General features: G+C 45.2%; 2 long non-coding RNA genes across 4 annotated transcripts in view; one reads left to right on the plus strand and one right to left on the minus strand.

The window, feature by feature from the left end:
- The window catches only part of LOC116234478 (uncharacterized), a 317,267-nt gene that overhangs the window by 34,094 nt on the left and 269,103 nt on the right, over positions 1-14,070 (plus strand). The gene's annotated exons all lie outside the window — the stretch shown is intronic.
- Positions 1,137-12,278, minus strand: LOC149917041 (uncharacterized). 2 transcript variants are annotated; one of them, XR_016468786.1, is made up of 4 exons: positions 11,972-12,278; positions 8,812-8,904; positions 7,975-8,104; positions 1,137-3,689 (listed from the first exon to the last, which is right to left on the minus strand). It is a non-coding gene; the product is annotated as an uncharacterized LOC149917041 (long non-coding RNA). The 2 variants fall into 2 exon arrangements; XR_016468785.1 differs by lacking the exon at positions 1,137-3,689 and having other exon boundaries at positions 7,654-8,104.

Below are 14,070 nucleotides of genomic sequence, written 5' to 3' on the forward strand. Positions count from 1 at the left end.
CAACATAATAAAATAGAAGGTGTTACTATTGGAACAGCCCTCATACTTAGCACATCTGGCTAATGCTGTTGGAAGTAAGGAGACCCTTTACTAGACAGGGAAGCAAATGGGACCAAGTTTTTTGAATATGTCATTCTAAAGGACTTTTCAAGTAGACTTTTCATGGTGAACATCGAAAACAACCTAGAGGCATTTATAAGGAGCTCTGCTCATTCATAAAGGACATCCTGGGAGGAGGCATAAGGGCGTTGATACAGAGATGCACCAATTAGTGGAGGGTGTAGGAGGAGAGGCTGATAAGACGTGGAGCTCTTTGCCCAGAATGGAAAATATTGAAGTCCAGCCAGCTGTGGATATTCTTCAGAGGGAAGACAAGCAGCTCCATTTTGCTGTGTAAAAGAAAGGAGCAGTGGGCACTTAACTACAAGAGAGACCTGTGCTGGCAGGTAGCCTGGGGAGGGCAGCTATGCAGTCACAGAACAGCAGAGCACGGCATGGTTTCCAGGCCAGGGAGGAAATGGTTATAAAACTTAGTAGTTTTGTGGGCTGCTTAGTTGTAACTGTGTGTCAGATCATCTAAAGGCCCTGCCTTATGCTGTTTTCTTTGCTCCTGTTGTAGCTTGGTAAGACCTGAATATAATTTGCACAGCAGAGGGATTGAAATGGTAGCCTGGCTACTGCTTAAGTCAACTGAGTAGAGTCAAAGTGATCTTAACAAGCTCTTACATAAAAGCACATGTTCAAGCTATTCAGATGGGTAGCAAAAAGGCAGAGTAGTACGCAAGTAAACATCCAGCAGCCAAGGGTGTTTTCAAACAGTTTCATCAGTTTTCAAACACAGGTTCTAGGGTGTTCAGACTGTAATCCCCAGAGCCTCTAGAGGTGGGTGAAAGCATCTTCATTACACTCAGCTCACGGAGGCACTTCTTTCTCATTGACTCCACTGGGGTTTGCCCTCACACAAAGCAACAGCAAAACATTGAAAAGATCCCGAGCTGCTTTGCAAATTATTACAGAAACTATGTGGTAGTACAATTGTATGTCTGGATTGTTTTAATTGATATTCTATGCTTACCACCAGCCTTAATCTCATTTAAAAAATATTACAGAACATTCTCCTTACACTGCTACAAATATAGAGCCATTCCTGCTAGTTCAGAGGAAATTGTGGACTTTATTCTTGCTGAAGTTAATTTGCTATTAATGTTAAATATATGCATAAGCTCTTTTTTGAACAGAAAATAAGTATAGACTTATCTGACACTGACATGTATGTACAGTGGTTATTTCATGGATGTTGGTGAAGACACTTGGACAAGAACAGCTTGTGTGAGACTATATCTAGTCCAGTGCAGAAATCAGTTAGGGGATTCCCATTGCTATCTCCAGATGTCCAGTCCTCCTCTTGTCACAGTGTTTGTAATCTCATTCTCAAACTCCTGTGTATTCTATTTGGTTCTGATTTTCAGTTTGTTTGGTTTTTAGGCAAGATGTTTTCCTGACTACTGCTCCTGTTAATCTCCCAGTTTTCTCTATTCTTCTATCAGTTTTTAGTGTTCTTGATATCCTGTTTCCTGGCTTCTGTAGATGTCTGATCCAAAGTGCAGCCTTGGTGCACTACAGCATGGCTGTTGGCAAGCCTCTTGCTTTCCAGTTGAAGGTAGAAAGAGAATCCTTTGGTGAAGGTGAAGAAATGAGGCAGTGGTAGGTAACTTCTTTTCAGGAGGTGAAGCTTGTGCTCTCATCAGCCCTAGTTCTGGTGGTGCTGGACTTGTCCTTTACATAGCATTTAGAGCCTGAGCCCTTTATGCTAAGATTTGCTCAGGAACTGTCTTTAGCTTCAACCAAGTATCTGAAATGGGAATTTTGTTCTAAGGAAGCAATTGTAAATGAGGAAATGTGAGTGCCTTCGTGGGAATTCTCATCTGTGTTTACCAGTGGATGTTCAGGCCCATTAGTGCCTGCTGAATCTCTGAAAATACATACAGACTATAGCATCATGCCATTGTAAACTGCATGTGGTGTGTGAGAATGCAGTGATGAGGGTGCATGACCTGCCTGTGTGGCTGGGTGTGTGTGTAGGGCTTGTCAGCATGGCTGTGGAGTGTGTGGTGGCTGGAGGCCTGTATGTGTGTCAATAGCAGCATGTGTGCAAACGTGCAAGTGAGTAAGTGTGGATGAGTATGTTGGTGTGGATGAGAACATAGCAATGAATACACATATGAGTGTGTTAGCATGTCCATAGTTGCAGAATATATGAATGAACGAGCATGAATTAATGCATGTGTTACCAGTTGGTCTTAAAGGGAGAGATCCAGAAACTGCCTCCACAATGTGCTGTCCATTTCTGCACATGTTTTAGTTCTAAAGATGAAAAGCACCCAGCTTGTCTTTAGCCTGGGCATCACCCCTGACTGCACAGTTGCTATGCCAGCTCAGTGTGTTTGTGTGCTCTTGTGAGAGAGTTGGTAATTGTGAGTGCTCCCTAAGAGAATCTCTGGGGCCAGGGGATACAATAGGCAAGGGTCTAGGGTCTGAAACTGTAGACTTTAATAAAGCCACTGACAGCAAATAAGAGCCTGACATGTGAGTCACATTACTGACAACAAGGGCTGCTTTGTAGTCCCATCTGCACCCTGATCGGGTCCCGTACTGTAACTGAAAGGACAGAACAAACTGCTGCTGCCTTCAATAAATACAACAGTGCCACAAAGGCAGCCGAACAGACCAACTTTGTGTGGCTTTGCTGCAGCTGAGCTGCTTTCCTAGTTATATTCCACGCCTCCCCCTCTGGTGGAAGTGACTGATGTTGCCCTCCAAGGGTTGCTTGTGAGTCCTGGGTATGTGTGCATGGCCCCATGGAGGACACTGCAGGTGGCCCTGGATCATCTCCCTTCCCTGCCACTCTCTGCACTCCCATCCTGATCTGACCGAGGGACTGGGAGAGCTGCATAGTCTCTGCCCTGTGAGTTCTGTGCCTTGGATCTCCTGCCCTCGCCTGGGCAGCACCAAAAGCCTGGCAAATCCCTGTGTCAGACTGCGAGCAACAGCTTCTTGAAATGCCTGTGACCAGACTCACTGGAGTTCTCAGGATCAAAATCTGTGAGTTCCCAGCGCAGTCACTTGAAGTCCTTTCAAATCCTTGGTGATTGGTTGCTTCCTTAGTTTAGGTGTCATCAAGAGAGATGGGTGTTTGCTGTTTATTTGGCTGTCACCTAGCACAGTCAGAAGCATTTTTCCGTGGCTGTCCTCAGGGCCTCTTGCTTTTCCCTCCCTCTGGGCCTCTCCTCTTTGGCTTTGGAGACTTTCCCGGTGAAGCATTTTTGCTCCGGGAAAAAAAGCGCAAGGAGTGCACAGCACTGAGTTTAGGGATGTTCAGTGCGAGGCCTGTACTATTTGTCCTGTGCTTCTACTGTTTGTGATTGAGCCTGTAGCTGCTCCTGTTGGTCTATGTGTCCATGGTCTCACTGACGTTGTCTTCAGCCAAGCAGATTCCAGCCATAGTGATTTCTTCCTAAGTTGCATGCTACCTTAACAGCTGAATGAAGATCTGGCATTTACTGCAGTGAGTCTTTGACAGAACATGCAAAAGGTGAGATGCAACAGATCTTTCCTTGAAAGGAAGATCAGATTTCAGAGAGCAGATGAATCCAACTTCTGTGCATCTGCAGGAAATCCCACAAGATAGTCTAATGTGGAGAAAAAAAACAAACAACCCTGTGACTTGGCATTTACTTCTGTTCAAGTACCATTTCAGATAATATTAGGCAAAGGAAAGTGCCAACTAACAATTAAAAAAAGTAAAAACAAAAAAGGACAAACAATTAGAAGCAATACATCATCCAGAGATGTACCCAGAAAATGAAGGAGGATTTGACTCATGTCACATAGGAAATGCCCACATGCTGTAGCTGGAGGAGCTGATAGGTAGAATCATAGAATTGTTTGAGTGGGAAGGGACCCTTAAAGGCCATCTGGTCCAACTGCCCTGCAATGAACAGGGCCACCTGCAGCTCCATCAGGTGCTCAGAGCCCCACCCAGCCTGACCTTGGATGTCACTATGGTTGGGATATCCACCACATCTCCAGACAATCTGTTCCACTACTTCACTACCCTTATAGCAAAAAACTTTCTCCATACATCCAGTCTAAATCTTCTCTTTTAGTTTGAAACCATTTCCCCTTGTCCTATCTCCAAAAGAGTCCGTTGCCTTCTTTGTTACAGGGCAACTTGTAAAGATGTTTTGCAAAACTTTGAATTTCTGATAGTTTAATGTGTGGACCTTCTGCTAGAGTTTCTTGTTGTCTATTGATAGTATATAAAAGACTAAACACCACTGTTTTGAAATAGCCTACACAGCTAAGAGGTGGCACCAGAAATCCTAAATCCTGTAGCAGCTGTGTCTTGAACATTTTGGGGAAATATATGGGAGTTTGAAAACAAATGTAGAGCATCTTATGTCGCTTTTGAAAGCAAGGGCAGATTTTTCAGATCTTAGTCCAGTACTTTGATCACGTAACAACTTTCCTTTTGCTTTGGTGCTTGGGCTGTGACCTGGACAGGACTAGGACAACAAGAACATCCAGGGATTGTATCCTAATGGGTGGAGCCTTCGGTCCTCATCATGCTGGCTAGTTTTAGGGGCTTCAGCTGGAACGGCATAGCTGGGTAAAGCGGGCAATTACTCTCCAGTGTGCAGGCTAGTGCAACTGCATCTGTGCTTTCCTTTGATATTCTTCCATCTCTTGAATGGGATCACATTTCTAGCAGCTTGAGATCTCAAGAGAAGTGTCTGATCATGGAGATGGAAGGATGGGGTCTTGAAAAGCTCCGTGAAGGGGATGCACAGCTTTACTTTGTTTTTCTTTTCTTACATGTGCATTGTTTCCATTCTAAAAAGATACAGTCTTAACATGGGGAAATTACATAGTTGCAACATCATGTATGAATCTGGACAGAACAATTATGTCTGAATGTGCCTTATGGGAGTCCAGCTTTACAGCCCTGAGATGCCAAAGCTTTGTATTTAAGGAAAGAAGCTTTTCTAAAAATGGCTTTCTGCTTGTTCTGCACCAAGAAGCAGGAGAGGCAAGCTTTAAGTTCTTTTTGCTGTTCTTTGGGAAAGGTGGAGTTGGTAATTACTGAATCTAATGTTTTTCTTCTCCTTTTCTTTTTTTCCTCCTCTCACTGAAGAACTGGTTGGTTAGGTCATTTGACTCATCACTTGTGGAAAGCATAGCTCATTGAGTGCCCCAGAAGTTTAGTTTAATGTTCCCTGATTTCTGAGTGGATTCTCAAAATGGTCTTTATTAATGACCCCTAGAAATTGAAACTGGTTCTGTATGTTCTTTAGCAAAGTCTGGCAGAAGGGTTGTAATAAAAAGCAGTATAAGGCTGAGTGCAGATGTAGGGGACAAATAATTTTAAAATCAACGAAACTCTGGCAAAGTAAATGGTGAAAAAGTATTGGGAATGATTTTTTTATGCTTTCCCTGATAAACCTGAAGCCTTATTCAGTTCTCATCTCGAATGCTGAAAAGAACCAGGAGTTGTGAGTTGTGCTGGTACTTGTTATATAAGCATGTGCTATCGTGGCCTTTATGGCCTCGTTAATGCACCAGAAAGTAGAGGAATAGCCAGGATTCAGGCTACTGAATTCAAGAAGAGCATATACTAGCCTAATCACTTCTCTCCCCCTTCCCCCCCGCTTCATTTCCTTTTTTTTTTTTCTTTACCCCCTCCCCCCTCCATGCATATCTGCTCATGCTGGCACTGTATGCTGGGCATCCCTTGGCAAATGCCCTCTGGGCTGGATGTGCCTACAGGGCTGCTCACTGCATAATCACTGAGGTCAAGGCAAACCGCTGAGGGAAGTTGCTGGGTTTTTAGGTGTCTTTGAGACAAACTTCCTATGCTGGAGTGGCTGTAGACTTTCGTGCACAGAGAAACAAAATTCAGAATGTAGAACACAGGTTGAGTATGTTGGTCAAGAGCACTTGGGGTTCAGCCATCCTTCATCATTGCATTTGAAAATGCTCATTTGCACAATTAAAGACTCTACATATAACTATATAAATGATGCCACCGTTATCTGAGATTGAAAGCAGGCTGAATGGAATGTGGTAGCCAGCCTCTGCTGGATCCCTACCATCTGCTAGGAACAACTCCTACAGCCCTTCTAGTATGGTTAGGTTGCAGTTTGACTCGTTGATCTTTAAGGGTCTTTTCCAACCCGAGCAATTCTATGATCTATGATACTATGACTGCAGCTCCAGAACATGCAGTAACCTCAAGAACTTCTTGTTAGCACTTGTTAGTTCTTGCTCCGTGATCTTAGTTGGAGGTCCTGGCCAAATCTCGGAGGTTCGAGAAGTAAGAGATTCTTAGCAGTTCTGAGTGAAGTTGTGCCTTATGGTTGAGGACCAGTCGTTTTCAAGGTGGCTTACTTTAGGTCTAAGTGGCTTTCGAAATGGGGAAAGGAGAGAACCTTCTGGGAAAGTTTGGCCTTGAACTGTCAGCCATTAGAATCCAGGAGAATTCTGCCAGCTGAATGGGAGAAGCTACCTGCAATAAAGCCAATCGAAACAATTTCCCTGCTGAAAGGTGGCCTACCTGAGACAGGGCAGCCCGCAGCAGCTGCACGCAACTGCTGTCAGACTTGGCCGGGTCTGTCAATTAAGGGAACACAGAGCAATCTGTGAGCGCTGAAAGGGATCCCTTCAGAGCCCTCCGTGGCTGAGAGACAGGCCCATTGTCTGCAGGCATGTCTCACATAGTTTCAGGGCCCTGATAAGCAGGCATGCCATGAAAACCTGCATTATATGGTGAGCTCGGGAAAACCTTGGCTGGGGGTGGATGAAATGGGGGCTGGGAGAAGAGGTAACACTGCACCTTGGCATTGTGGGAGGTGGGGCAATGAAAGACGTCGCGTTTGGTGGTCCCCCAACATAACCTCCTTTCTCACAAATTCTTGTTGAATGATGAAGTCATCGTTTCCTCTGCTTCCCCTCCTCCCTCCTATCCTTGTCCTTTCTTCTGGAGTTCAGAAATCAATGGGGAAATTACTGCAGCACTAAGAAGATAAACAGCTTAGCCACCTTCAACTCCAGCCTTGCCACATGTTGAAAATCCTTTTCCTGGGAATCTGGGACCACCAAGTCTGTGGTTAGGGAAGCAGAGGTTTCTGATTTACACGTGCAATATAGTCTCCATAGAATAGGAAGGCAGAAGCAGCACCTAGAGGAAGGAATGAATGGCATCTCCTCCCCAGCTGCACACCAGCGATCGCTTTCATCTTTCCCACCTTGCAGCCTGGTGCCTGTATTCCCTGATATGTGCGGGCCTGGAGTGCTTGCAAGGTACAGGCCCAGGAGAGCTTGTGCTCTTGAATGGGCACGTTCTAGTCTGGAGCTGGATGCCCTTAGACTCCAGTGCTACTGGTTTCTGCCTGAGCTTGGGAGTTCATTAGATGTTAGTGTGCGTTGGAATGTCAACATTACAAAGGAAATGAAACTTCATGTTGATTTCATGTTACCTTTCCAGGTCATTTTGCATAGAAAGAGAAAAGAGAAAAGTAAAACAAAGTATCTGCTGCACAAAGTTAGCTTTGGATGTGCTTGGGAGATACAGAAGCAGCATGCTGTGAGATAGGAAGCAAAGGAATGCATCCACAGGAGTAAGGCACCTTCATCCATTTGGAATCTCCTTTTGAAACATCTCAGTGAATAAAGTTATGTATGTTACTGATACTGTAACATAGAGTTGGGAAGAACCAACACAGTGGTAACAGAGAAACAAGTATTGGTATACAGAGCATGAAGTATAGGTTGCTAGTGACCTTTCTTGTTCTTTCTGATTGGATGCCTTATTTTCTGCATTCACTACAAGCTGATAATCTTCATGTTTAATTTTAATCAAAGACTCTCTAGACAATCACATGCAGAGTTTGAGCCAAAGGTTATTGTAGACCAAACCTGCTTTAGTCTCAGGCACGGTGGGCCAAAGGTGTTTCTGAGGAATGCGTTGAACTCTGTGGCGTTACTCACGAATGAGCCTGGCCCATAGACTTCATCTTTCACATCTGTTTCTCTGCAGTGCACTGGGCTGCCAAAAAGAGGATTGGATTTCTGATCACTCAGTCCTTCATCTTCAGCAGATATACCTTTGTCAGGCTTTAGTGATTGCTTGCATCTAACCCACTGTGCAGTGACACTCCAGGAGATGGCAGCTCATAGTTTTTTCCCAGTTAGGGGATATGTCTTGGCTCAGCACATTTGATAGGGAAAATTAATGAATTTGTACTTGGATGGAAGCTCCTCTCTCATCTCTGGTTTGCTAAGGCTCATGGAAACCCATCTTTCTTTTCACCTTAACTAAAGCTCCCATCATGGATGCCAAATCCTACTGTCTGTTCTCACACTCTTCACTGCACATTCACAACATACTTGCCAGTCCCAGGTTAAGTTTGTAGTGCTGAGGTAATACCCGACTTACATTCAAGTATTTATCCTTGTGTCTTTATTTATTTATTTATTTATTTATTTATGTTCTTTGTTTTTTTCCTTCTGTTTTGGGATGCATACTTGAAGTTATTTTCTCTGGCCTGTTTGCTTTGTTCTCTATATATTCCTATATATATATATGTTCTATATATTCTTCACCCTTCTAACCCAGAAACACTCAGTGTTCATATTAGTCTCCAGAAATCATGTGTTTCCCTTGTATCCTGTTATGTGTAATCCATGACCTCTCTCCCCCATAACAATAGACAGATTCTTCTCTGAAGGACAGCAGAAGCCCTCAGCATCTACCTGGTCACACTCTGAAGGGTACCTTGAAGAACCTTGTTTCCTTCTGCTTGTCTCTCCTATTCCCCTTTTGGGCCTGATGAATCTGAATTATTCCTGATGAAGGAAAGAAAAGTTCAGGCATCCCCAAAACTACCAGCTCTCTTTTCAACAAAATGAACAGTCTCTTTGCACAGCTTATATAACTACTAGCAGAGTCTTCACACTACATTCTTACTTGCTTCAAAGAACAGTGGACTAATTAAGTGAAGATATTTCAGTTTGTCATCTGGAAACAAGTAAGCCATTCAGGCAGGTGAATGGGCGAACCTGCCCTTCTCACATCTGCTGTTTCAAGATTCTGTCAGACTCAAGTAAATACCAGTGGCTTTGGAAGAGTGTGTGTTCAGTCTTTCCCTGTACTCTCAGGGTAGAGATAATTAGCTTCATTGTAAAATGGAGGCTGAAGTTGGGGAGTGGAAGATGCGATGTCAAAGTGAATCCTGGTGCATGTAATTTGGGACTTGGTTTACAGGATATGGAAGGAAACCAACTCTTGCTCTGCTGTCTGTGCTCAGTTTATAAGCCCGTGCTCCCTGATGGTGCTGTGTTTCACAACAGCCTTCGCCCACTCTCCTGGGTTTCTCCTGTGCATCTCTTTGGGAAGATACGAGCAGCTGGACAGTGAATGTTTCAGAAGTGTACTGGGTTATCTTAAGGGAAATGCTTTCCTTTCTACTGTGTACAGTAGTATTGCACAGTCCTGCACGTGTGTGTCTAGCAGAATATGAACTGCTAAACATCTGCTTTTTCAGGCCTCTGGGACCTCTCTGTGGTTTGGGAAGGGGAGGCCTTTGATCTGTGGTTTGTGTGGGAGAGGTAGATGATACTGTGGTTTGCAAGCAACTGATGGTTCTCATTTTTCCTTGAAGGATAAAAATAGTGTAGATCAGAACATCACATGAGTGGCTCAGAGTAAGCATGTGGTTTGCTCTGCGAGTTGCAATTTACTTGTGTCATGGTATATGCTTAAGCAAAGTGATAGCGTTCGTTGTGTCTTTAAGCCACAGGCCTGCTTTAGGGGCAGCAGGAAATGCTCAAAAACTAGCAATAAAACTCCAGGAGCCGAACATTTCCTTCTCCATCCCTCTAGGGCATGTAGCAGTTGTTCACCCCAGGCAAAAGTGCTCCCCCTTCTAATCTCAACTTGTCTGCAGAGAGTATGTGGGTCTGAAGTCAATGAACCCAAGACGGGATCTGTAGCACTGCCAGTGCAATTTTAGGTTTCAAAGGAACGTGACTGCCATTATCCCTCCTAACCCTGGAGGTTATGTTCAGTAGTTTGAGGGAGGGCTGCTGAGAAAATGCTGAGCCTGAGCAGAAACTGCTGTGTGAGTGCTTGTCTGCTTTTGGGGAGGGTGACGCTCGATAAGCAGCTCTGAATGAAAGAATGAGGCTGTGCTTGTGGCCATACAAGTGTGGGAAAGCTCTGGTGTGTGAGAGTCCAGCACTCACTATACAATATGGTGCAGTGGATCAAGCCAAAGATCCATTTTTCCTGGGTTCCTCTCTTCTTACAAAGTGAATATTTAAGGAAGGGAACAAAAACAGAATAGGTAAATACTTGTCTCTGATATGCAGCATTTAGCAATCAACTGGAAGATTTCTTGAAATTGAGAATGTGCTGGGCTTATGACTGGTACTCAAGCTCCCATGACATGCTTGCCTTGGGCAGGGGTCTGATGGCACTGAGAAGGTTAGGAAGGAGATGCTATGTGCTGGCAGAGACTGCAGCTAAGACCTGTAGCAGTGAGTGCTGCTGAGCTGAGAAGTGGAGGCATGTAAATCAGCTTTGCTCAAGGCACATCAGCACAGGGCAAAGCCTGCGATTGTTGGCCTGAAAGTGGTTATTTGTTTGGTGTGGAGCAGGTTCTCCATGCAGGTGGCCTTTTCTGTTTTGGCCAGGAGCTTAAGCACAGGATCAGTTTGCCTTTGAGCTCTCTGATCCCATAGGCTCATGAGGCGGCTTTGCTCTGTGGCAGCTTGGAATGGCTCTGAGCGATATCTGCTGCTGTTCAGTTCAGGCTACGGACTAAAGCTGCTCCCGCCCTTTCAGCAGTAATCCATTCCCAACACTCTTCAGCTTTAGAGACGTGCCTATTCTGGTCATCTGCTGCCCACTCATAGAGGCACAGGGCACTTGCTCCTGGTTCTCCAGCAGTCAGGCATTGTAACGTCCCGCTGGAGCCAACTGTACAGCTGATCTTTGGTTTCTGTGGGAGAGGCTGGTTTTGTGGCATTTAGTGCCTAAATTCGATCCCTGCTAGAGATGATGTTACTGTTTATGAAGAATGGTGTTCTTAAAATGAAAACATTTTAATTTTCTTCTTTTGAAATTAGTGATACACTCTAAAATCTCAGCCTTGCGGCTTATGTGTAAGACGGAGAGGAGTCCTTAAATTTTTGAATATTTTTTGGATGAAATCCTTAATAGCCTGGTGACTCCTACTTATCATTGCTTCTTCAGCACTGCTGACATTTCCAAGGAACACTAGCAGGTCAGAAAGTCAGCTTGGAGAAGCTGAGTTGCTTCTTAACCACATTATGCTCACCTAGCCTGGTGCTTTATAACTCTGTCCCTAATGATTTTCTCAGCTATTTTTCCAGGTACTGGCGTAAGGCTCAGTGAGGTCTATAATTCCCATGATTGCCCTTAGCACCTCTTTTAAAAGAAGCGCAGTTTTGGCTCTCCTCCAACATGGTGGGAGACTGACTGGTTTTGATGATAAATTGATTTTTTTTGTTAGTAATTTCTTTCATACCTTGATTTCTTTAGAGTGTTTGCATAAATGCCATCTGGTCCTGGAGGTTTCTTACCATTTCAATTTTTAAGTTACGCTATTACGTCTTTTTTTCTTCCTTTAGAGTTTTTATTTGTCAGTCTTTTCAATATATCTGACTTACTTCCCTACTGTTATTGCTGTTTGTCGTGCGGTTAGAGGGCTAGCATAACGTGGTCAGGGTGCCCTGACCTCAGGCTAGAAATCCCTAGGCTGTTGTTTATCCACAACAGAAACAGTCCTTACATCAGGGAGCTCATGGACCAGCTTTTAGAGGCTATAGAGCTTTTATCTAATTTTGCTCCTACAAGGGCATATGAGAACTTATTCTTAGTCCATCTGACCTGAGACAGGCTTGCTGGAAGGTGCATTCAGCAACGCTGCCCAAGATAGCAATCAAGAGCAAAGAGGCTACCAGCCTGTGTTCCTGCAGCACTGACATCCTTTTGCTGAAACGTGGGATCAGTTGCTTGGCTTCAGAACTCTCTGCTCCTCATTTTCTTTGGTTTCTACCTCTTACCAAATGTTTAAATAAACGAGTATAAGGAAGTGCCTGGGCTGTTTCTAACAATGAGCTGATATTCAGCTTTTACCATTTCATGTTTCTGTGCTGTCACGTGCAGTAGCAAATGAACCTGGGGTTTCTGGGCTGCTGCTATGAACTGGGGCAGCCAAAGCTCTCTATTGTGACTCCCATGCTATGATGTCAGTGGGCAGGATGGTCTTTAGCAGTTCCTATATTGTCTGCACCTCTTGGATCTGAGAAGATCAGAGGATATGAGGCCTATGAGTCTGCACAGCTTGTTCAGGCTTCTACTTACTGTGCCACTGTAACTGGTGCTTGCTGTCTGCCTGCTGCTTAAGTCTGCTCAGCCAAGTCTATGTATGTGATCTTGTGAGCCACTGCATCTCAGTTTGGTCATGTGTTCTTAGGGCTGCATAAATACATGGATCTGTGCAAATTTTGATTCTAAAAAGAGAGCCTACTTGTATTTGTATGTTCTTCTTCATGTCACAGAATCACAGAATGGCCAGGGTTGGAAGGAACCTCGAGGATCATGAATCTCCAAACCCCTGCCACATGCAGGGTCACCAACCTCCCCATTTAATGCTAGACCAGGCTACCCAGGGCCACATCCAATCTGGCCTTAAACACCTCCAGGGACGGGGCATCCACAACCTCTCTGGGCCGCCTGTTCCAGCACCTCACCACTCTGTAAAGAATTTCCCCATGACGTCCAACCTAAATCTCCTCTCCCTCAACTTAAAACCATTTCCCCTTGTTCTACAGTCATCAACCCTTTCAAAGAGTTGATTCCCCTCCTGTTTGTAGGCTCCCTTTAGGTACTGAAAGGCTGCAATGAGGTCACCCCGCAGCCTTCTTTTCTCCAGGCTGAACAAGCCCAGCTCCCTCAGCCTGTCTTCATGGGGGAGCTGCTCCAGTCCCCTGATCATCTTCGTGGCTCTCCTCTGCACCCTCTCCAACAACTCCCTGTCTTTCTTGTACTGGGGGCTCCACACTTGGACGCAGTATTCCAGATGGGGCCTCACGAGAGCAGAGTAGAGGGGGACAATCACCTCCCTGTCCCTGCTGGCCACCCCTCTTCTGATGGAGCCCAGGATACCATTTGCCTTCCGAGCCGCAAGGGCACACTGCTGGCTCGTACTAAGTTTTTCATCTATCAAGACCCTCAGGTCCTTCTCCACAGGGCTGCTCTCAAGGACCGCTCCTTCCAGTCTGTATGGATGCCTGGGATTCCTCCGGCCCAAGTGCAAAACTCTGCACTTTGCCGTGTTGAACCTCATCAGGTTCACCTGGGCCCACCTTTCTAGCCTGTTGAGGTCCCTCTGAATGGCATCCCTTCCTTCAACCGTGTCACCGGAACCACTCAGCTTGGTGTTGTCAGCAGACTTGCTGAGGGTGCTCTCGATTCCATCGTCGATGTCATTGATAAAGATGTTAAAGAGCACCAGTCCCAAGACAGACCCGTAGGGGATGCTCGTTACCGGCCTCCACCTGGACATAGAGCCATTGATGACCAACCTCTGTCTGCGGCCTTTCAACCTGTTTCTTACCCATTGAATGGTCCACCCATCAAATCCACATCCCTCCAATTTGGAGATAAGGATGTGGTGGGGGACCATGTCAAAGGCCTTGCTCAAGTCCAGGTAAATGACATCGGTCGCCTTTCCCTTGTCCACCGATGCCGTCACTCCATCATAAAAGGCCACCAGATTGGTCAAGCATGACCTTCCTCTGGTGAAGCCATGCTGGCTGTCACGGATCACACGCACTTTCCTCATGTGATCAAGCATGTCATCCAGGATGATCTGTTCCATGGTCTTTCCCAGGCACAGAGGTGAGACTCACCGGCCTGTAGTTCCCAGGGTCCTCCTTGCTCCCTTTCTTGTAAATGGGAGCGATGTGACCCTTCGTCCAGTC

This window comes from Phasianus colchicus, chromosome 8, assembly GCF_987193195.1.
Source record: "Phasianus colchicus chromosome 8, bPhaCol1.hap1.1, whole genome shotgun sequence".
Taxonomy (NCBI): Eukaryota; Metazoa; Chordata; class Aves; order Galliformes; family Phasianidae; genus Phasianus; species Phasianus colchicus.